Here is a 25,701-nt window from a genome sequence, read left to right as displayed (position 1 = left end):
GGCAGTCATGGACTTTTCAGAGGCCTCCTTTGCACATTCACCTGGACATCCACCTCCCAGCACCACCCTACCCCAGACCCCTTCCCCACTTTGGAACCCCTTCCCCATGCTGGAACTCCACCACTTAGTCCTTCTTAGTCCTGCTTAGTCCTGCTTAGTCCTTCCCTTTCCTGACTTCTTCAGACACCCTTACTTCTTCTGCTACCCTCAGTCCTTCCGCTGCCCTGACTCTTTCCTCCAGCCTTATTTCTTCCTCAGCATTACTGCTTCCCCCTTCCCGACTCCTTCCTCCAGCCTTACTCCCTCCCCTCTCCGTACTCCTTTGTCCCTCCGGATTCCCTCCTCTCTCCGCATTCCTTCCCCACCTCTGAACTCCTTCCCTTACACCTACCACACTCCCCCCTTACACCCAGTTGCCGTCTTCTCCCCGTTACTCCCTCCTCCCCCTGTACTCCCTCCCCACTTTCCAACTTCCCCCCCAACTTCAGCTGCCTTCTGACACCTCTTCCTCTCCCAGTCGATCCTAGACCTTCCACCCCCCCACCCCCTAGTGCACCTCTCTCTCCCAAACACAGCTGGACCTTCCTCTCCACCCCCTCGACCATTATCCGTTGTGAGCAGACCATCAACGGTGACTTTCCAACTTCCGTGAGCTGCTTTGCCACAGAGCCATGTCCATGAGAATCCACCCAGCATGTCATTGACATTCCTCCAGTGTGCCATTGCTGTCAGACTGCAGCTCAGATGTCCACAATAAAAGCAAGGCCCTGGCGGTAAGTCCCAACTTCTGCACGTCACTTATCAAGACGTGTTCTGCACCGGCGTGCAATGACGCCGACATGGGAGGATGACCCAGCAGGGTGTGGGGGAGAGGATGATTCTGGCGGACTGGCCTTATAATGATATGCAGATGTATTACAATGGGGTTCCTGACATCCGATGGCGGGAAATGCGGCCCGCCATCAATGGGCTGAGTGGACAATCGCAAACTGGTTTGACAATGTCGTGAAACCAATTTTTGGCCTTCTCTGCTCGCACTGTTGAGCACGCCTGATGCCAGTCGGCATGGATGATTCTGCCCATAGACTGGGTAAACATAATTAGCGCTAATGCTGTGGAGGATGAATTCCTAGCGTGTGTATGATATGGGTTTCTGGAGCAGTACATTGAAGAACCAACTAGGGATTGGGTCAATTTAGATTTAGTGTTATGTAATGAGAAAAGCTAATTAATAACCTTGCTGTAAAGGAGCATTTAGGTAATAGTGACCATAATGTGATAGAATTTTTCATTAATTTTGTAAGTGATACAGTTCTGGAATGACAGTCTTACATCTAAACAAGGCAAACTATGAAGCTATGAGGGGCAAGTTGGCTGTGGTAGATATGGTGGATGGTGGGAAAATACATTAAAAGATTTGATGGTAGACAAGCAATGGCTAGTATTTAAATAAGCATTTCATGGTCTACAACAAATATACATTCCTCTGAGACACAAAAACCCAACAGGAAAGGTGAATTAACTGTGGCAAACAAAAGAACTTAAAGCTGCATTAGATCAAAGGAAGTGGCTTATGAAGTTGCCAGAAAAACTAGGAAGCCTGAGGTTTGGGAGCAATTTGGAATCCAGAAAAGGAGGACCAAGAAACTGATAAAGAAAGGGAAAAGAGAATATGAATGCAAGCTAGTGTGAAACACAAAGGCAAGTTGTAAAAGCTTCTTTAGATACGTAAAAAGGAAAAGATTAGCAAAGACCCACTACAGGCAGAGATATAATGGAGAATTGGGAAATGGTAGAGAAACTAAATAATTACTTTATGTTCAAAAACAAAAATACCTGGAAAAACTCAGCAGGTCTGACAGCATCTGCGGAGAGGGATACAGTTGACGTTTCGAGTCCGTATGACCCTTCATCAGAAACTTTATGTTTGTCTCCACGGGGGAAGATATAGAAAATCTCCCAAAAATACTTGAGAACCAAGGGATTTGTAACAATGAGGAGCTGAAAGAAATTAATATAAATAAAGAGGTAGTACTTGAAAGATTAATAGGATTGAATCTTGATAAATCCCCTGGACCAGATAAGCTACATTCCAGAGTGTTGAAGGAAGTGGCGAAAGAGATAGTGGATACATTGGTAGTCATCTTTCAAAATTCTATAGATCCTGGAAAGGCCTGCACACTGGAAAGCAGCAAATGTAACCCCACTATTTAAGAAGGGAGAGAGAAGGAGAACTGAGAACTATGGACCTGTTAGTTTGACCTGTTAGTAGGGGAACTATTAGAAAGGATGTGATAGCAAGACACTTAGAAAATAATATGAGTGGGCAAAATCCACCAAAGTCAAAGTTTTCTGTCTAACATCTGTTGTTGGGAAAATGCTAGAGTCCATTATTAAGGAAGAAATAGCAGGACACTTAGAAAAGCTAATGCAATCAAACAGAGTCAAAGTGGTTTTATGAAAGGGAAATCATGTTTGACAAATTTGCTAGAGTTCTTTCAGGATATAACAAGCAGAGTTGATAAAGGGGAACTGGTAGATGTAATGTATTTAGATTTCCAGAAGGTGCCATATAAAAGGTTATTGCACAAGATAAGAGCTCATGGTATTAGCATGGATTGAGGATTGGTTAACACACAGAAGACAGAGAGTTGGGATTAATGGGTCTTTTTCAGGTTGGAAAGACGTAACTAGTGGAGTGCCACAAGGATCAGTCCAAGGGCCTCAATTATTTACTATCTATATTAATGACTTGGAGGAGGAGGCAGAGTGTAATGTATCCAAATTTGCTGACGATATAAGAATAGGTGGGAGGGCCTGTTGTGATGAGGACATAAGGAGTCTGCAAGGGGATATTGACAGGTTGAGCGAGTGGGCAAAAACTTGGCAGATGGAGTCTAATGTAGGAAAGTGTGAGGTCATACACTTTGGTAGGAAAAATCAAAAGGCAGACTATTATTTAAATGGAGAGAGACTCCAAAAAGTGCAGCACAGAGGGATCTGGGTGATCTTGTGCATGAAACACAAAAGGTTAGCATGCAGGTGCAGCAAGTAATTAAGAAGGCAAATGGAATTTTGGCCTGTATTGTTATGGGGTTGGAGTTTAAAAATAGGGAAGTCTTGTTGCAACTGTACAGGGTGTTGGTGAGGCTACACCTGTAGTGCTGTGTACAGATCTGGTCGCCGTATTTATGAAAGGGAATACTGGCATTGGAGACAGTTCCAAAGAGATTCATTAGGCTGATTCCTGGGATGAAGGGGTTGACTTTTCAAGAATGGCTAAAACAGGTTAGGCCTTTATTCATTAGAGTTTAGAAGAATGAAGGGTGAACTTATTGAAATGTACAGGATTCTGAGGGGGCTTGATGGGCCAGATGTTAAGAAGATGTTTCCACTACTGGGGGAATCTCAAACTAGGGGACATAATTACAGAATAAGGGGGCAATCATTTAAAACTGAGATGCAAAGGAATTTCTTCTCTCAGAGGGTAGTGAGTGTCTGGAATTCTCTACCTCAGAGAGTTTGTGGAGGCTAGATCACTGAAAGTATTTAAAGAGGAGGTAGATAGATTTTTGAAATATCGGGGAGTTGATGGTTATGAGGAGCTGGCACGAAAGAGGAGATCTGGGGCAGATCGGCCATGATCTTATTGAATATTGGGGCAGGCTTGAGGGGCCAAATTGCCTACTACTGCTCCTATTTCTTATGTTCTTATGTTCTAAGTCAACATGGACTTATGAAAGGGAAGTCATGTTTGACACATCTGTTGGGTGTTTTTTGAGGGAGAAACTAGCAGAATAGATAAGGGGGAACCAGTGGATGTGGCGTATTTGGATTGTAAGAAGACTTTTGATAAGGCCCCACACAAGAGGCTAGTAACAACATTAGAGAAATCGGATAGTGGGTAATATACTGGCATGGATTGAAAATTGGTTAACTGACAGAAAACAGAGTAAGAATAAACAGGTCATTCTCAGGATGGCAGGCGGTGACTAGTGGGGTACCGCAAGGATCAGTGCTTGGACCCCAGCTATTCTCAAACTATATCAATGATTTGGATGTGGGGATCAATTGAAATATTTCCAGGTTTACTAATGGCACAAAATTGGGTGGGAATGCGAATTGTGAAGAGGATGTAAAGAGACTTCAAGGGGATTTAGACAGACTAAGTTTCGAAGAATGAGATCTCATTGAAACTTACAAAATTCTTACAGGGCTCAGCACGGTCGATGCAGGGAGGATGTTTCCCCAGGCTGGTGAGCCTAGAACCAGGGGACACAGTCTCAGAATAAGAGGCAGGCCATTTAAGACTCAGATGAGGAGGAATTTCTTCACTCAGAGGGTGGTGAATCTTTGGAACACTCTACCCCAGAGGGCCGTGGAAGCTCAGTCATTGAGAATGTTCAAAGCACAAATCGAAAGATTTCTGGATACTGATGATATCCAGGGATATGGGGACAGTGAGGGAGAAATAGCATGGAGGTAGATGGGCTTGATGGGCCGAATAGCCTACACTGTGTGACCCCAGCCCATTTGTATAGTCAGGGAAATGATGGCACCAGACATAGGATGGCTATAGGTAGCATTATCGAAAGAGCATGTTGTGGAAGGTTAAAGACGTTTATTCAGATTGTCCTTGTGATATGGCACGTGAAGTGATAGTTTGATAATTATGACTGACATAACAGTGCCAGGGTAAAGCTGCATGATGAAACAACAATATTACATAGCATAGAAAAACAGGATAGACATTAAATAGTGTAAACATCTTTCTCTCATAAACTTTTAAAATAATTAAATTAAATTACAGATGTTAAATTTTCCGAGTTTATCTTTTCATTTTTTATTATTATTTTTATCCTAATTTCCTATTCCTTTCTATAGATGTGTTATCCAATAAACACTGCTAAGAATCTGGTAATTTACCCAAGTAGACATTCTCCAAGTTTAAACCCAGACAGATATTCTACCATGATGCATAATATAGCCTCACTTATTATAGGTAGATGTATGCCTCCAGCAAAGGATCCTGGATAATAATCAGGAACAGACTCTTGGCAGATTTGCTTCCCTTCCATAGCTAATCGTCAGTCAGGCTAATTGTTACTTCCAAACTGACACATCCAATGAGAAAAGTATGCATTGATCAGCCCCATTCAATATATCTAATGTTTAGTATTCTGGATTTTAGGAAGAGTCTCACAGACAAAATACATGCACGGGTACTGTGGCAATTAGGAAATGAGGGTACATGCCTGGGGTAAAATATTTGGGGTTACAATGGCAGAGCTAACCTGGAACTGTATTCAATCCAGTTTCCAACTAACAATTATGTATATTGAGTAAAGATTATTGTTCAATTCAATTGAATTCAAATTTAATTGTCCATTCAGAAATTCATAGCAGGTACAATGTATGTTCATGAGAAATCACATAGAAATGAATTATAAACAACAAAATTGTTGATTGTGCCTTGGCTGTAGAATATTGTCCAGCCCGGTGTATTGGGTGTAGATTATTGTTCAGCCCAGTGTATTGGGTGTAGATTATTGTCCAGCCCAGTGTACTGGGTGTGGATTACTGTCCAGCTCAGTGTGTTGGGTGTAGATTATTGTCCAGCCCAGTGTATTGGGTGTAGAATATTGTCCAGCCCAGTGTATTGGGTGTAGAATATTGTCCAGCACAGTGTATTGGGTGTAAAATATTGTCCAGCCAAGTGTGTTGGGTGTAGATTATTATCCAGTCCACTGTAATTGGTGTAGATTATTGTGCAGCTCAGTGTATCGGGTGTAGATTATTGTCCAGCCCAATGGATTGGGTGTAGATTATTGTCCGGCCCAATGTATTGGGCGTAGATTATTGTCTAGCCCAGTGTATTGTATGTAAATTATTGTCCATCCCAGTGTATTGGGTGTAGATTATTGTCCAGCTCAGTTTATTGGGTGTAGATTACTGAACAGCCCAGTGTATTGGGTGTAGATTATTGTACAGCCCAGTGTATTGGCCATAGATTATTGTCCAGCCCTGTGTATTGGGTGTAGCTTATTGTCCAGCCCAGTGTATCGGATGTACATTATTGTCCGGCCCAGTGTATTGGGTGTAGATTATTGTCCAGCCCAGTGTATCGGATGTACATTATTGTCCGGCCCAGTGTATTGGATGTAGATTATTGTCCAACTCAGTGTATTGGGTGTAGATTATTATCCAGCTCAGTGTATTGTATGTAGATTATTGTCCAGCCCAGTGGATTGGGTGTAGATTATTGTCCGGCCCTGTGTATTGGGTGTAGATTATTGTCCAGCCCAGTGTATTGGGTGTAGATTATTGTCCATCCCAGTGTATTGGGTGTAGATTATTGTCCAGCCCAGTGTATTGGGTATAGATTATTGTACAGCCCAGTGTATTGGGTGTAGATTATTGTCCATCCCTGTGTATTGGGTGTAGATTATTGCCCATCCCAGTGTATTGGGTGTAGATTATTGTCCATCCCAGTGTATTGGGTGTAGATTATTGTCCGGCCCAGTGTATTGGGTGTAGATTATTGTCCAGCCCTGTGGATTGGTGTAGATTATTGTCCAGCCCAGTGTATTGGGTGTGGATTACTGTCCAGCCCAGTGTATCGGATGTACATTATTGTCTGGCCCAGTGTATTGGGTGTAGATTATTGTCCAACTCAGTGTATTGGGTGTAGATTATTGTCCAGCTCAGTGTATTGTATGTAGATTATTGTCCAGCCCAGTGTATTGGGTATAGATTATTGTCCATCCCAGTGTATTGGGTGTAGATTATTGTCCAGCCCAGTGTATTGGGTGTAGATTATTGTACAGCCCAGTGTATTGGGTATAGATTATTGTCCAGCCCAGTGTATTGGGTGTAGATTATTGTCCATCCCAGTGTATTGGGTGTAGATTATTGCCCAGCCCAGTGTATTGGGTGTAGATTATTGTCCATCCCAGTGTATTGGGTGTAGATTATTGTCCAGCCCAGTGTATTGGGTGTAGATTATTGTCCAGCCCAGTGTATTGGGTGTAGATTACTGAACAGCCCAGTGTATTGGGTGTAGATTATTGTACAGCCCAGTGTATTGGCCATAGATTATTGTCCAGCCCTGTGTATTGGGTGTAGCTTATTGTCCAGCCCAGTGTATCGGATGTACATTATTGTCCGGCCCAGTGTATTGGGTGTAGATTATTGTCCAGCCCAGTGTATCGGATGTACATTATTGTCCGGCCCAGTGTATTGGATGTAGATTATTGTCCAACTCAGTGTATTGGGTGTAGATTATTATCCAGCTCAGTGTATTGTATGTAGATTATTGTCCAGCCCAGTGGATTGGGTGTAGATTATTGTCCGGCCCTGTGTATTGGGTGTAGATTATTGTCCAGCCCAGTGTATTGGGTGTAGATTATTGTCCATCCCAGTGTATTGGGTGTAGATTATTGTCCAGCCCAGTGTATTGGGTATAGATTATTGTACAGCCCAGTGTATTGGGTGTAGATTATTGTCCATCCCTGTGTATTGGGTGTAGATTATTGCCCATCCCAGTGTATTGGGTGTAGATTATTGTCCATCCCAGTGTATTGGGTGTAGATTATTGTCCGGCCCAGTGTATTGGGTGTAGATTATTGTCCAGCCCTGTGGATTGGTGTAGATTATTGTCCAGCCCAGTGTATTGGGTGTGGATTACTGTCCAGCCCAGTGTATCGGATGTACATTATTGTCTGGCCCAGTGTATTGGGTGTAGATTATTGTCCAACTCAGTGTATTGGGTGTAGATTATTGTCCAGCTCAGTGTATTGTATGTAGATTATTGTCCAGCCCAGTGTATTGGGTATAGATTATTGTCCATCCCAGTGTATTGGGTGTAGATTATTGTCCAGCCCAGTGTATTGGGTGTAGATTATTGTACAGCCCAGTGTATTGGGTATAGATTATTGTCCAGCCCAGTGTATTGGGTGTAGATTATTGTCCATCCCAGTGTATTGGGTGTAGATTATTGCCCAGCCCAGTGTATTGGGTGTAGATTATTGTCCATCCCAGTGTATTGGGTGTAGATTATTGTCCAGCCCAGTGTATTGGGTGTAGATTATTGTCCAGCCCAGTGTATTGGGTGTAGATTATTGTCCATCCCAGTGTATTGGGTGTAGATTATTGTCCATCCCAGTGTATTGGGTGTAGATTATTGTCCAGCCCAGTGTATTGGGTATAGATTATTGTACAGCCCAGTGTATTGGGTGTAGATTATTGTCCAGACCAGTGTATTGGGTGTAGATTATTGTCCAGCCCTGAGTATTGGGTGTAGATTATTGTCCATCCCAGTGTATTGGGTATAGATTATTGTCCAGCCCAGTGTATTGGGTGTAGATTATTGTCCATCCCAGTGTATTGGGTATAGATTATTGTACAGCCCAGTGTATTGGGTATAGATTATTGCCCAGCCCAGTGTATTGGGTGTAGATTATTGTCCATCCCAGTGTATTGGGTGTAGATTATTGCCCAGCCCAGTGCATTGGGTGTAGATTATTGTCCATCCCAGTGAGTTGGGCATAGATTATTGCCCAGCCCAGTGTATTGGGTGTAGATTATTGTCCAGCCCAGTGAGTTGGGCATAGATTATTGCCCAGCCCAGTGTATTGGATATACATAATTATCCCGCCCAGTGTATTGGGTGCAGAATTTTGTCTAGCTCAATGCATTTGATGTAGATTATTGTCCAGCCCAGTGTATTGCATCTAGACTATTGCCCAGCCCAGTGTATTGGCTGTAGAATATTGTCCAGCCCAGTGCATTAGGTGTAGAATATTGTCCAGCCCAATGTATTGGGTGTAGAATATTGACAAGCCCAGTGTATTGGGTGTGGATTATTGTTCAGCCCAGTGTATTGTGTATATGTCCTTCAGGGAAGGAAATCTTTCCTCCTTACCTGGTCTGGTCTACAGGGGACTCCCCATCCACAGCAATGTCGTTGACTCTTAATATGCCCTCTGAAATGGCCTAGCAAGCCAGTTGCTTGAAACCACAACACAGCTAAAGGGAATGAAGCTGGATGGACCACCTGGCATTGACCTAGGCACCGGAAACAACAGTGGCACACCTAGCCTTGTCGACTCTGCATGTTCCTACTTACTAACCTCTGGGAACGTCTGCTGGTTAGGCCACAATTGGAATACTGCATGCTGTTCTTGGCTCCACATTACAGGAAGGATGTGATTGCCCTGGAGAGGGTGCAGAGGAGATTTACCAGGCTGCTGCCTGGGCTGGAGGCTCTGAGCTATGAGGAAAGATTGGATAGGCTGGGGTTGTTTTCCTTGGAGCAGTGAAGATTGAGAGGGGAACTGATAGAGGTGTATAAGATTATGAGGGGCACAGATAGGGTGGATAGGCCGGCACTTTTTCCATTAGTAGAGAGGTCAATAACCAGGGGGCATAGATTTATGGTAAGAGGTAGAATGGTAAGAGGGGAGTTGAGGAGAAATTGTTTCACCCAGAGGGTGGTGGGAGTCTGGAACCACTCTGAAAGGGTAGCTGAGTCAGAAACTCTGGTAACATTTAAGAAGTATTTAGCTATTCACTTGCATTGCCATAGCCTCCAGGGCTATGGGTCAAGCGCTGGAAAATGGGATTAGTGTAGTCAGATCTTTGTTGACCGGCACGGACATGATGGGCCGAATGGTCCCCTTCTGTGCTGTAGACATCTGAGCCTATGAACCTAAAATTGGTAGAGTTGTCCCCCAGATTAGTCAAGGAACAGCCTGTCTTAGCCATACTCATGGAATCATACCTTACGGAGAGTATCACAGACACTACCATGATCATTCCTGGGTATGTCCTGTGCCACTGACAGAATAGACTCACCAAAATTGGCAGTACAGTAATATGCAGTCAGGAGGGAGTTGCGCTGGGATTCCTCAACATTGACTCTGGAACCCATGAAGTCTCATGGCATCATGGGCAAGGGAACCTCTTGCTGGTTCCCAGCTCACTCATATCCCGCCTCGCCACCTTTCCCCTCAGCTGATGAATCAGTGCTCCTTCATGTTGAACACTACATGGAGGAAGCACAGAGGGTGGCAAGGGCACAGCATGTACTCTGGGTGGGGGACTTCAATGTCCATCACCAAAACTGGCTCGGTAGCACCAATACTGACCAAACTGGCCGGGTGCTAAAGGACGTAGCTGCTTGACTGTGTCTGTGGCAGGTGGTGAGGTAATCAACAAAAGGGATTAACCTTGACCTTGTCCTCACCAATCTACTAGTTGCATCTGCATCTGTCCATGATAGTATTGGCAGGAGTGACCAGTCCTTGCGGAGACAAAGTGCAGTCTTCACATTGAGGGTACCTTCCATCGTGTTGTATGGCACTAACACTGTGCTAAATGAGATAGATTTTGAACAGATCTAGCAACTGAAATTTGGGCATCCATGAGGTGCTGTGGGCCACCATCCGCAGCAGAATTGTATATAACCACAATCTGTAACCTCATGGCCTGGCATATCCTCCACTCTACCATTACCATTAAGCCGTGGATCAACCCTGGTTAAAGGAAGAGTGCAGGAGGGCATGCCAGGAGCAGCACCAGGCATATCTAAAAATGAGGTGTCAACCTGGTGAAACAACACAAGGCTACTTACCTACCAAACAGCATAAACAGCAAGCGATAGACATAGCTAAGCTTTCCACATCCAACTGATCAGATCTAAGCTCTGCTGTCCTGTCACATCCAGTCATGAATGGTGGTGGACAATTAAATTACTCAGTAAAGGAGGAAGCTCCACAAATATCCCCATCCTCAATGATGGGGGAGCCCAGCACATCAGTGCAAAAGATAAGGCTGAATCATTTGCAACAATCTTCAGCCAGAAGTGCCGAGTGGATGATCCATCTCAGCCTGCTCCGGAGGTCCCCAGCATCACGGATGCCAGTCTTCAGCCAATTCAATTCACTTCACGTGATATCAAGAAACAGGTAAAGGCACTGACACTGCAAGGGCTATGGACCCTGACAACATTCCGGCAATAGTCCTGAAGACTTGTGCTCCAGAAGTAGCTGTACCTTAACCAATCTGTTCCAGTACAGCGGGCACCCAGTGCGGAGGGGGGCAGGGAGGGAGGAGGACCTCCTCGTGAACCTGCTCCTGGGCCTGGCCAAGTTGACCATTAACAGGTCCAGGCAGTGGGCAATCAAGGGGGTTGTCCGACCTGACTGTCTGCCTCTCTTTCGAGGCTGCGTGTCCCTGGAGTGGAAGCACGTGGTGTCTGCTGGCACCGTTGAAGCTTTCCATGCTTGGTGCGCACTGCGGGGACTGGGGCATTGTATTGACTCCCTTAACGATATTTTGATTTACTGTTGGTAAGTTTCCTTTAAATTTTGTCTTTTGTTTTTGCAGTTTCCCTTTAAGGGGCTGCCTTTTAATTTGTCCCTTCATTTGTTATTTTAGTTTATTTGTTTTGACTTGATAGACTGGCATCTACCTGGCTATGTGGAAAATTGCCCAGGTATGTCCTGTACACAACAAGCAGGACAAATCTAACCTGGCCAATTACTACCCCCTCAGCCTACTTTCGATTATCAGTAAAGTAATGGAAGGGGTCATCAACAGTGCAATCAGATGGCACTTGCTCAGCAATAACCTGCTCACTGATGCTCAGTTTGGGTTCTGCCAGGGTCATGCAGCTCTTGAACTTATTCCAGCCTTGGTCCAACATAGACAAACAAGCTGAACTTAAGAGATGAGGTGAGATTGACTGCCCTTGACATCAAGACAACATTTGACCGAATGTGGCATCAAGAAGCCCTAGCAAAACTGGAGTCAACGGGAATCAGGAGGAAAACTCTCCATTGATTGGAGTCATACCTAGGACAAAGGAAGATGGTTGTGTTTGTTGGAGGCCAATCATCTCAGTCCTGGGACATCACTGCAGGAGTTCCTCAGGGTAATGTCCTTGGCCCAACTGGCTTCAGCTGCTTCATCAATGACCTTCCTTCCATCATAAGGTCTGAAGTGGGAATGTTCATTGATGATTGCACAGTATTCAGCATAATTTGAGACTCCTCAGATACTGAAACAGCCCATGTCCAAATACAGCAAGACCTGGACAATATCCAGGCTTGAATTGATAAGTAAGGGTCGTGCCACATAGGTGCCAGGCAATAGCCGCCTCCAACAAGAGAGAATCTAACCATTTCCCCTTGACACTGAATAACGCTAATTACTGACATTAATTAACATCACTGAATCCCCCACTATCAACATCCTGGGGGTTACCACTGACTAGTAACTGAACTGGACTAGCCATATAAACACTGTGGCTTCAGAGGCTGGGAATTCTGTAGAGAATAATTCACCTCCCAACTCTCCAAAGCGCGTCCACCATCTATAAGGCACAAGTCTTGAGAGTGATGTAATACTCTCCACTTGCTTGGATGATTGCAGCTCCAACAACACTCAAGAAACACGCCATCCAGGACAAAGCAACCCGCTTGACTGGCACCCTATCCACCACCATCAACATTCAGTCCCTCCACCACAGATGCAAAGTGACATCGGCAAGATTCACTGCAGCAACTCACCAACCCTACTTAGACAGCATCTTCCAAATCCATGACCACTACCATCTAGAAGGACGAGGGGAGCAGATACATGGGAACACCACCACCTGGAAGTTCCTCTCCAAGCCACTAACCATCCTGACTTGGAAATATTTCACCGTTCCTTCACTATTCCTGGGCCAAAATCCTGGGACTCCCTCCCTAACAGCACTGTAGGTGTACCTACACCACATGGACTGCAGTGGTTCAAGAAGGCAGTTCACCAGTGCCTTCTTAAGGGTAATTCGGGATGGGCAATAAATGCTGGCCTAGCCAGCGACGCACATCCCATGAACAAATTTTTAAAAAATTTTCATGAGGAACTTTGTCAAAAGCTTTTAAGAAATCTCCTATTGCCATCTTTCATCACTTTTGACACTTGAAGTTAGGTCATCAGCAGTCTGAGAAAGCTATGCTTCGATTGATCTCTACATCTGAAAACCTTTCTGACCATCTATGGGATATTGAGAGCTTTAACGTGTATTGTGAGCAACAGCCTGACATAGTCATCTTCACGGAATCATATCTTACAGATAATGTCCCAGATATCACCATCACCATCCCTGGGTATGTCCTGTCCCCCGGCAGGACAGACCCAGCAGAGGTGGCGGCACAGTGGTATACAGCCGGGAGGGAATTGCCCTGGGAGTCCTCAAGATCAACTCCGGATCCCATGAAATCTCATAGCATCAGGTCAAACATGGGCAAGGAAACCTCCTGCTGATTACCACGTACAGCCCTCCCTCAACTGATGAATCAGTGCAGCTCCATGTTGAACATCACTTGGAGGAAGCACTGAGGGTGGCAAGGGTGCAGAATGTACTGTGGGTGGGGGACTTCAATGTCCATCACCAAGAGTGGCTTGGTAGCACCACTACTGACTGAGCTGGCCAAGTCCTAAATCCTGCTACACTGGGGTCTTCCAAACCCAAGCTGCTAGACCTCAGCTGCTAGACTGGGCCTGCGGCAGGTGGTGAGGGAACCAACAAGAGGGAAAAACATACTTGATGTCATCCTCACCAATCTGCCTGCCACAAATGCATCTGTCCATGACAGTATCGGTAGGAGGGACCACCGCACAGTCATTGTAGACACAAAGTCCTGCCTTCACATTGAGGATACCCTCCATCTTGTTGTGTGGCACTATCACCGTGCTAAATGGGATAGATTTTGAACAGATCTAGCAACTCAGGACTGGGCATCCATGAAGTGCTGTGGGCTATCAGGAACAGCAGGATTGTACTCGAACAGAATCTGTAACCTTGTGGCCCGGCATATCCCCCACTCTACTATTATCATAAAGCCAGGGGATCAACCCTGGTTCAATGAAGAGTGCAGGAGGGCATGCCAGGAGCAGCACCAGTCATACCTAAAAATGAGATGTCAACCTGGTGAAGCTATAACACAGGACTACTTGCATGCCAAACGGCATAAGCAGCAAGTGATAGACAGAGCTAAGCGACCCCACAACCAATGGATCAGATCTAAGCTCTGCAGTCCTGCCACATCCAGTCGTGACTGTTGGTGGACAATTAAACAACTCACTGGAGGAGGCGGCTCCACAAATATCCCCATCCTCAATGATGGGGGAGCCCAGCACATCAGTGCAAAAACTAGGCTGAAGCATTTGCTACAACCTTCAGCCAGAAGTGCCGAGTGGATGATTCATTTCGGCCTCCTCCGGAGGTCCCCAGCATCACAGATGCCAGTCTTCAGCCAATTCAATTCACTCCACGTGATATCAAGAATCGGCTGAAGGCACTGGATACTGCAAAGACTATGGGGCCTGACAATATTCCGGCAATAGTACTGAAGACTTGTGCTGCAGAACTTGTCGCGCCCCTAGCCAAGCTATTTCCTTACTAACCGCACTGTGGGTGTACCTACACCACATGGACTGCAGCGATTCAAGAAGGTAGCTCACCACCACCTTCTCAAGGGCAACTTGGAATGGGCAATAAGTGCTGGCCTAGCCAGTGAAGCCCACATCCCGTGGATGAATTTAAAAGAAGTACAGCTACAATGCCGGCATCTACCCGGCTATGTGGAAAATTGCCCGGGTATGTCCTGTACACAAAAAGCAGGATAAATCCAACCCGGCCAATTACCGCCCCATCAGCCTACTCTCCATCATTAGTAAAGTAATGGAAGGGGTCATCAACAGTGCTATCAAGTGGCACTTGCTTAGCAATAACCTGCTCACTGACGCCCAGATTGGGTTCCACCAGGGGCACTCATCTTCTGACCTCATTACAACCTTGGTTCAAACATGGACAAAAGAGCTGAACTCCCAAGGTGAGGTGAGAGTGATTGCTCTTGACATCAAGGCAGCATTTGACTGAGTGTGGCATCAAGGAACCCTAGCAAAACAGGAATCAATGCGAATCAGGGGGAAAAGTCTCCACTGTCTGTAATCATTCCCAGCACAAAGGAAGAGAGTTGTGGTTGTTGGAGGTCAGTCATCTCAGCTCTAGGACATCACTGCAGGAGTTCCTCAGAGTAGTGTCCTTGGCCCAACCATCTTCAGCTGCTTCATCAATGACCTTCCTTTCATCATAAGGTCAGAAGTGGGAAGGTTCGCTGAAGATAGCACAATGTTCAGCACCATTCGCGAGTCCTCAACTACTGAAGCAGTCCATGTCCAAATGCAGCAAGTCTTGGACAGTATCCAGGCTTGGGCTGACAAGTGGTAAGCAACATTCACGCCATGCAAATGCCAGTCAATGACCATCTCCAACAAGAGAGAAGCCAACCATTGCCCCTTGACATTCAATGGCATTAGCATCGCGGAATCCCTCACTATCAAAATCCTGGGGGTTACCATTGACCAGAAACTGAACTGGACTAGCCAAATAAATTCTGTGACTACAAGAGCAGGCCAGTGGATAGGAATCCTGAGGCGAGTAACTCACCTCCTGTCTCCCCAAAGCCTGTCCACCATGTACAAGGCACAAGTCAGTAGTGTGATGGAATACTCTCCACTTGCCTGGATGAGTGCAGCTCCAACAACACTCAAGAAGCTTGACACCATCCAGGACTAAGCAGCCCACTTGACTGGCACCCAATCCACCACCTTTAACATTCACTCCTTCCACCACTGACAAACAGTAGCACCAGTGTGTACAATCTACAAGATGCACTGCAGAAATTCACCAAACCCACGATTGTTACCATCTAGAATGACAAGGCAAAAAACACATGGTAACACCATCACCTAGAAGTTCCCCTCCAAGCCACCTACCATCCTGACTTGGAAATATATCGCCGTTCCTTCATTGTTGCTGTGTCAAAATCCTTGAACTCCCCACCCTGCTAACAGTATGGTGGGTGTACCTACACCATATAATTGCAGCAGTTCAAGAAGGCAGCTCACCACCAGCTTCTCAAGGGCAAATGGGGATGGGCAATAAATGCTGGCCCAGCCAACGACACCCCATAAATGAATATAAAAATAATTTTAAATTATTGTCCAGTGCAGTGTATTGGGTGAAGATTATCATCTAGCTGAGAGAAGTGCAGGAATTTTAGAGCAATTATAATGGGAGACATTAATTACCTGAATGTACACTGGGATATTAGTAGTGTAAAGGGGAGAAAAATTCAAGAGCTCCTAGAGTGCGTTCAGGAGATTTTCCTACAGCTGTATGTTTCTAGTTCTAAAATAAAGGAGCCACTTCTAGACCTGTTTCTTGGGAATGAGGTGGGCCAAGTGGAAGAAGTGCCAGCAGGGCAATAGTGGTCTTTGTGTCATAATATTTAGGTTGGTAATGGAAAAGGACAAAGAACAATGCAGAGTAAGAATAATTAACTAGGGCAAAGCCTCATTCAATGGTGTAAGAATGGATCTGGGCCAGACAAATTGGAATCAAAGGTTAGCAGGGAAATTTGTAACTGAACAATGGGCTACGTTTAAAGAGAAGATAGTTCAGGCATAGTCAGGCTACAATCTCACTAAGGGGTAAGGTACAGCAAACAATTTCAGAGCTCCCTGAATGATTAAAGAGGCAGAGATTAAGATGAAGAAGAAAAATGTGCTTATGACAGATGTCAGCCAGATAATACACCATACAAATGTTCAGAGGGGATTTGAAAAAGCAAATAAGAGAAGCAAAGAGTGTATGAGAAAAGTCTGGCTGCTAACATAAAAAGGAATCCAAAAGTCTTCTATGGACATATAAATAATAAAAGGATGGCCAAAGGAGTTTGGCTGATTCAGAACCAAGAAGGGAACTTATGTTTAGAGACAGAGGCATAGCTGAGGTATTAAATTAATAATTTGCATCTGTCTTTACCAAGGAAGAAGATGCTGCCCAGGTCATGGTGAAAGAGGATGTTATTCAGACACTTGAAGGTTTTACAATTGATAAGGAGGAGATATTGGATATGCTATCAGTACTTAAATTTAATAAGACACTAGGACTGGATGAGATGCATCCAAGGATACTTAGGGAGATGAGAATGCAAATTGCAGAGTGTTATGATCCTTAGCCAGACCCTCAAGTTGTTGGTAATATCAGACTAAGGGCCAATAATGTTTTGTTTAAAGTAGCCAAAGTTTGAGATTCAAGACACTCGCTAAAAGAATAAACTACAAGATTTGATGGATTTGAGACAAGCATATATAATTATTTTTGAATTAACAAGCCAGCTGTGGTCGAACACACCACAATACTAATGAATGACAGATGCAACCAAGGCAGAGTCTATGGCTTTAGAAACATAGGAGCAAAGGGACACAGGAAATAGGAGCAGGGGTAGGCCATTCAGCCCATTGAGCCTGCTCTGCCATTCAAAGAGGTCATGGCTGATCATCTACCTCATAGCCATTTTCCCCACTATCCCCATATCCCTTGATGTCATTAGTGTCTAGAAATCTATCGATTTCTGTCCTGAACATGTTCTATGATTGAGCTTTTGCAGCCTTCTGGGGTTGAGAATTCCAATAATTCGCCACTCTCTGAGTGAAGAAACTCCTCCTCACCTCAGTATTAAATGATCTGCCCTTTATTCTGAGATTGTGTCCCCTGGTTCTGGACTCACCAGCCAGGGGAAATATCCTATCCACACCAACCCTGTCATGCTCTCTAAGAATTTTGTAAGTTTCAACGAGATCACCTCTCATTCTTTGAAACTCTAGAGAATACAAGCCCAGTTTCTTCAATCTCTCCTCATAAAACAGTCTTGCCATCCCTGGGATTAGTTTGGTGAACTGCTGTTGCACTCCCTCTATGGCAAATCCATCCTTCCTTAGATATGGAGACCAAGACTGCACACAATACTCTAGATGCAGTTTCACCAAGGGTTTATACAATTGCAGCAAGACATCTTCACTCCTGTACTCAAATCCCCTTGCGATGAAGGCCAACATACCATTTGTCTTCCCAGTTACTTGCTGCACCTGCATTCTAGTGACTTTTAGTGACTCATGAACAAGGACACCCAGGTCCCTTTGGGAATCAATACTTCCCAACCTCTCACCGTCTCAGAAATACTCTGTCTCTCTGTTTTTTTCTGCCAAAGTGAATAACTTCACACTTATTCACATTATATCCCATCTGCCATTCTCTTACCCATTCACTTAGCTTGTCCAAATTCCCTTGAAGCCTCCATGCACACTCCTGACAATTCACATTCCAACCAAGTTTTGTGTCCTCAGCAAATTTGGAAATATTACATTTGGTCCCCACATCAAAATCATTTATATAGATTGTGAACAGCTGTGGTTTAAGCACTGACCCTTGCGGTACCCCATGAGTAACATCCTGCCATCCTGAGAATGGCCCATTTATCCCTCTTCTCTGTTTTCTGTCTGTTAACCAACTCTCAATGCATAGCAGCAAATTACCCCCAATCCCATGTGCTCTGATTTTGCTTACTAACCTCCAGTGTGGGACAGTATTGGAAACATTCTGAAAATCCAAATACACCACACCCACTAGTTCACCTTTATCTATGCTACAATTAACATCCTAAAAAAACTCCAACAGGTTTGTCAAATATGATTTCCCTTTCATAAATCCATGTTCATTGTGCCCAATAATAGCATTATTTTCCAAGTATCCAGTTACCTTATCCTCTATAATAGATTCTAACATTTTCCCTACTATTGATGTCAAACTAACAGGCCTGTAGTTCTTAGTTTTCTCCCTCTCTCCCTTCTTAAATAGTTGGGTTTCATCTGTTACTTTCCAGGCTGCAGAAATCTTTCCAGAATCTATAGAATTTTGAAAGATAACCACCAATGCATCCACTATCTCTATAGCCACTTCCTTCAACACTGGGATGTAGCTAATCCGGTCCAAGGGATTTATCAACCTTCAATCCAATTATTTTTTTGAGTACTACCTCTTTATTAATACCAATTTCTTTCAGTTGCTCATTTTCACTAGTCCCTTGGTTCCCTAGTATTTCTGGGAGATTTTCTGTATCTTCCTCTGTGAAGACAGACACAAAGTAATTGTTTAGTTTCTCTTCCATCTCCCTATTCTCCATTATCAGTTCTCCTGTCTCTGCCATAATGGGCTCACATTTGTTCTTTCTCAACAACCCACCCAGACATCAGTAACACTTTGAGTCAACCAATCTCACTGAAACTCTGCATCTCTCGAGCGATCCCAGTCTTTACCTTTGAATATCTTGCCATGTAATTCTCTCCAGGAAGACCACTACTGCTCTGAAGAGGTACCTTTGCCTCAACACCCTGCAGCATGGAATCACCAACCTTTGGCTGCCTTCTTCACTTAAAGTCTGCCCTTCACAGTCCTTTTCCTGTTTGGAGCCTGTTTCCCTGCTCCTCTCGGTTTTGGGACCTTTTCCTGTCCCCATCCCCTCTCTTGGAGTCTTCTTTTGGGGCCTCCCCCTGTCCCCTCTCCCTTCTGGGGCCTCTCCCTATCCCCTCTCCCTTTTGGGGCTTCTCCCTGCCCCCTTTCCCTTTTGGGGCCTCTCTCTGCCCCCTCTCCCTTTTGGGGCCTCTCCCTGTCCCCTCTCCCTTTTGGGGCCTCTCCCTGTCCCCTCTCCCTTTTGGGGCCTCTCCCTGTCCCCTTCCCCTTTTGGGGCCTCTCTCTGTCCCCTCTCCCTTTTGGGGCCTCTCCCAGTCCCCTTCCCCTTTTGGGACCTCTCCCTGTCCCCTCCCCCTTTTGGGGCCTCTCCCTGTCCTTTCCCTTTGGGGCCTCTCCCTGTCCCCTCTCCCTTTTGGGGCCTCTCTGTGTCCCCTCTCCCTTTTGGGGCCTCTCCGTGTCCCCTCTCCCTTTTGGGACCTCTCCCTGTCCTCTGCCTGGGACACTTGCCTGTGTTGGTGTACCGCTACCGGTCACCTAACCCAGACTTTTGCGCTGTTTTTCTTATGTACAAGCACACTGGGCCTAAAAAACCATTAAAAATGTCAACCTGCGCACGAGCAGCCCGCTCCCGTCCTGCACATGTGCAAAAAGCTCCAAGGGCCTTCGGGAGTTGAAGTTCCCAACCTCTGCACTCTCCAACAAGGTAATTTTGGATTTCATAACAGGAGGTACTGGCCATATTTTCCAGTCTTCCTTAGACTCGGGGTAGTGCCAGGGGATGGGAGAAATGCAAATGTTGCTCCCTAGTTCAGGAAAAGGGTGTAAAGATAAGCCCAGCAAATACAGACCAGTCAGTTTAACTTCAGTGGAGGGGAAGCTTCTAGAAACAATAATTCGGGGCAAAATTAATTGTGACCTGGGCAAATGCGGTTTAATTATGGAAACCCAGCATGGATTTGTTCAGAGCAAATTGTGTTTACCTAACTTGCTGCAGTTTTTTGATGAGGTAACAGAGGGTTGCTGAGGGTAATGCTGTCAATGCGATGTGAATGGATTTCCAAAGGCATTTGAATCAATGCTGCAGCGCAGACTTGTGAGAAAAGTTATAGCTCGTGGAATAAAAGGGAAAGTGGTAACATGGATATGAAATTGGCTGAGTGACAGGAAATGGAGAGTCGTGGTTAATGGTTGTTTTTCAGGCTGGAGGAAGGTAGATTATTGTTCCCCAGGGATCAGTGTTGGGACCCTTGCTTTTTCTGATATATATTAACGACCTAGACCTTGGTGTACAGGGTGGATGATATAAAACTTGGAAACATTATGAACTGTGAGAAGGATAGTGTAGAATTTTCAAAGGACATGGACAGGTTGGTGGAATGGGCAGACAGGTGGCAGATTAAATTCAATGCAGAGAAGTGTATTGTGATTAATTTTGGTAGAAAGAGAGAATATAAAATAAAGGGTACAAATCTAAAGAGGATGCAGGAGTGGAGGGACCAAGGTAATTATGTGCATAAGTCATTGAAGGTGGCAGGACAGGTTGGGGGAGTGGTTAATAAAGCATACAGTAACGTAAGCTTTATTGATAGGGCATAGAGCACAAGAGCAAGGGGGAGGTTATGTTAAACTTCTGTAAAACACTGGCTTGGCCTCAACTGGAGTATTGCATTCAGTTCTGGGCACCACACTTTAGGAAAGATGAGAAAGCATTAGAAAGTGTGGATAAGATTCATGAGAATGGTTCCAGGGATGAGGAGCTTCAGTTATGAAGATAGATTAAAGAGGTTAGGACTGATTTCCTTGGAGAAAAGAAGGTTGAGAGGAGACTTGATAGAGGTGTTCAAAATGAGGAGTCTGTGCAGAGTAGATAGGGAGAAACTGTTCCCATTGGTAGAAGGATCAAGAATGAGAGTGCACAGATTTAATGTAATTGTCAAAAGAAGTAATGGAGACATGAGGAGAAACTTTATCGTGCAGTGAGCAATTAAGATCTGGAGAGCATGGTGGACGCAAGATCAATTGAAGCAATTGAGGGAATTGAATTATTATTTGAAAAGAAAAAATGTGCAGGGTAATGGGGAGAAGGCGGAGGGAATAGCACTTGGTGAGTTGTTCATGCAGGGAGCCAGCCAAGACATGATAGTCTGAATGGCCTCCTGTGCTGTAACAACTCTGTGATTCTGTACTGGGTGTAGATTATTGTCCATCCCAGTGTATTGGGTGTAGATTATTGTCCAGTCCAGTGTATTGCGTGTAGATTATTGTCCAGCCCAGTGTATTGGGTGTAGATTATTGTCCAGCCCAGTGTATTGGGTGTAGATTATAGTCCATCCCAGTGTATTGGGTGTAGATCATTGTTCATCCCAGTGTATTGGGTGTAGATTATTGTCCATCCCAGTGTATTGGGTGTAGATTATTGTCCAGCCCGGTGTATTGGGTATAGATTATTGTCCAGCCCAGTATATTGGGTGTATATTATTGTCCATCCCAGTGTATTGGGTGTAGATTATTGTCCAGCCCAGTGTATTGGGTGTAGACTATTGCCCAGCCCAGTGTATTGGGTGTAGACTATTGCCCAGCCCAGTGTGAGCCTATGTGAACCAATGATACAGGCCGAACTAGGTTCTGCTCAGGGTGTTTGAGGAGATAAGTTTCAAATTAAAATGCAGAAGCTCATAGTTGATAATCTTTGTATGGTTTCCTGAATCGCCTGCCAATTGGCATTGGGTCAAGCAGTTTAGAGAATTAAATGCTTGGCTCAAAGTGTGGTGTGGGAAGGAACAGTTTTGATTCATGGGGCACTGGCCCTAGTGCTTAGGAAATAGGTACCTGCTCTGTTTTGATGTCCCCACTTAAACCAAGCAGGGACCAGTGTACTGGAAAATTGCATAACTAGGGTTTGATAGAGATTCAAACTGAGGGCTAGGGTGAGGGGGCATTTAGAAGTCCAAAGAGAAAACTCAAGCAATAGAACAGTTTACTGATGTGGGTAAAGACAAGAATGTGGGCTAGGAACCAACAGTGAGTTTGACAGCAATAGTGCCTCAGTGGGTAAGGCCCATGCAGGAAATAGTAGTAAATAGTAAAATTAAAGGTTGTTTATCTGAATGCACGAAGCCTCTGCGATAAGGTAGATGAACTAGTGGCACAAATGGAAATAAATGGTTTAGATCTAATCACCATTACAGAGACGTGGGGTGCTGTCAAACTCACTGTTGGTTCCTAGCCCACATTCTTGTCTTTACCCACATCAGTAAACTGTTCTATTGCTTGAGTTTTCTCTTTGGGGTGGAATTTAATGGTCGTGTCGGGGGTCCCGTCTGCCAACTGAAAAACCAGTGGCAGCCGCTCTGCAGCCATTTTTGCATGACTTAAGTCCCAATTGGGCATTTATTCCCTGCACTATAAGCCTGCATGGCGTAGCCCCTGCCCACCGGTGGCTAAACACCAGCAGCAGTGGCATTAGGTCCTTAAATGTCTCTTAAGTGGTCCCTTAAGGGCCTCGGTTGGCCTCAAGGCAGATAGGCGATCCTTGGGCCTTCCTGCCATGGACTAAACTGGAGGGGGGAGGGAAGGCAGTGGGAGGATGGGTAGCCCTGATAGTAAAGGATGACATAAGAACATTAGTCAGAAAGAATCTTGGGTCAGAAGATCAGGAAATAGAATCGGAGTGGGTAGAGATTTGTAATAGCAAGAGTCAGAAAAAGCTAGTGGGAGTATTTTATAGGCCCACTGGCAGTAGTTATACCATTGACATTAAACAAGAAATTATTGGAGCTTGCAACAAAGGGGGACTTTAATCTTTATTCAGCTGGACCAATCAAACTGGCAAATGTAGTCTGGATGATTAGTTTTTAGAATGCTTTTGTGACAGTTTCCTGTTGCAAAGAAAGATCTTAAACTTAAAGAAAGTCAATTACATAGTTATGAGGGGAGAGCTGGATAATGTTGATTGGGTGATTAGACTAAAAGCTAAACAGTGGGAAGCATTTTAAGAAACAGTTCAAAATGTTCAACAAAAATATGTTCCATCGAAAAACAAAAACTCAGCAAGAAAGATCCACCCATGACTTACTAAGGAAGTTAAGAATCATATTAAGTTAAAAGAAAAAAATTATAATGTGGCAAAGACTAAGTCTGAGGAATGAGAATGTTTTAAAAACCAGCAAAACCAAAGCAAAGGGCTACCAAACAGTTGATAAAATGGGAAAATTACAATATAAGTGTAAACTCGCCAGGAATACAAAAACAAATTGTAAGAGCTTTTACAAGTATTCAAAAAAGGAGGAGAGTAGCTAAAAGTGTCTTTCAGAGACCCAGGGTATTGCTCTGGGGACCTGGGTTCGAATCCCATCGCAGCAGATGGTGAAATTTGAATTCAATAAATATCTGGAATTGAAAGTCTGATGATGACCAGTGGGTTTGTCGGCAGGTTTGTAGGCGTAAAGTTCCTCAGATGGGCTTCCTGGTGGGTTCCCACCCACCGTGACCTCTCTGCAATTTTATGCTGCGGCAGGTGAGGCCTCGGATGGGCCAATTGCCCCAATTGCGGCCCTTAAGTGACCAATTATTGACCTCTTAAGGGCCGTTTCCCACCTAGCCTCAATTTTTAGGGAAAAAAATTTAGGGGGAAAAAATAATCAGTTTCAGGCCTTGGGCAGGAAAGGGCGGGGGGGCGCCTCCATCAGAAACCCCTTTTTAACTTCGAGGCCCCCCCTGCTTTAAGTTGGACACCCCTTCCCACCCCGGTCTATCCCCCGACACCCCAGTCCCACAATGTCCGCCTCCCCACCCCCAGACCTTCCCTATCCTCCCCGTCCTGAGACCACCAAAACATTCCTCTTCCTGGATTCCTGGGATTTCGGCTCCAAGGACTGCATGCAGTCCCAGTCCTGTCCACTGCAGCTTCTGGCGCTGCAGGGACTAGAGAGCTACTGGCCAATCAAGTTGGCCAGCAGCCCTCTAAGGCGAGACCTTCACCTGAGTGAGGGGCAGAAGTCCTGCCTGCAGTCAATTAACGCTCATTGGAGCATGAAATCACCGCGGGACAGAGTGTCGGTGGAGATGTGTTCTCCGCCAACTCTTGGAATGGCAGAACAAGAAACCCCACTATCATTAAAATCCTGACTATTGAACAAATGTCTCATATTAGAAGACACAAGTTATACACCAGAAATGCAGGGTAACCGAGGGGTTAAAAAGAGTGAGCAAATTAAGGTAATGAATATCAGAAGAGCAAAAGTGCTGAAGAAACTTAAGGGATTAAAAGCTGACAAATCCCCAGGACCTTTTTTTATTTACCTTTTTACAGTATGTGGGCATCACTGGCTAGACCAACATTTGTTGCAGGCCCTTAATTGTCATTGAGGTGGTAGTGGTGAGCCACATTCTTGAACCCTTGCAGTCCGTTTAGTGGATGTACACCCACAGTGCTGTTAGGAAGGGAGTTCCAAGAGTTTGATTCAGCAACAGTGAAGGAGCAGCAATATGGTCCCAAGTCAGGGATGGTGTGTGGTTTGGAGGGGAACATGCAGGTGGTGATGTTCCTGTGCACCTGCTGCCCTTGTCCTTCTAGATGGTAGTGGTTGTGGGTTTGGAAGGTACTGTCTAAGGAGTCTTGGTGAGTTTCTGCAGTGCAACTTGTAGATGGTACACATTGCTGCCACTGTGTGCGGAGGTAGTGTGTTTGGAAGGTTTGTCGAAGGGGGCTAGATGAGTTGCTGCAATGCATCTTTATATGGCACGCAATGCTGCCAGTGTGCGTTGGTGGGGGAGGGAGCGAATCCTGGAGTTGGTGGATAGGGTGCCAACCAATCAGGTGCTTTGTCCTGGATGGTGTCAAGCTTCTTGAGTGTTGTTGGAGCTGCACTCATCCAGGCAAGTGGAGAGTATTCCATTAAACTCTTGACTGGTGCCTTGTAGATGGTGGATAGGCTTTGGGGCGTCAGGAGGTGAGTTACCCGTTGCAGAATTCCCAGCATTTAACCTGCTCTTGTAGCCACAGTATTTATACGGACTACATCCGAGCATTCTAAAAGAGAGAACTGCAGGTGTAATAGACGTGCTAGCTATAATTTTCCAAAATTCCCTAGATTCTGCAACAGCCCTAACAGATTGAAAGCTAGAAAATGTAACACTGCTATTCAAGAAAGGAGGGAAAGAGAAAACGGGGAACTACAGACCAATTAGCCTGACATGAAATCTTAACAGTGTACTTAGAATATCATAGTATGATCAGAAAAAATCAACATAGTTTTATGAAAGTGTTTGATAAATTTATTAGAATTTTTGGGGATGTAATGAGTAGAGTAGATAAAGAGGAACCAGTAGAT

The sequence above is a fragment of the Cetorhinus maximus genome, chromosome 3, assembly GCF_964194155.1.
Source record: "Cetorhinus maximus chromosome 3, sCetMax3.hap1.1, whole genome shotgun sequence".
NCBI lineage: Eukaryota > Metazoa > Chordata > Chondrichthyes > Lamniformes > Cetorhinidae > Cetorhinus > Cetorhinus maximus.
The sequence above is the reverse complement of the archived record's forward strand: the minus strand, read 5'-3'. Positions refer to the sequence as shown.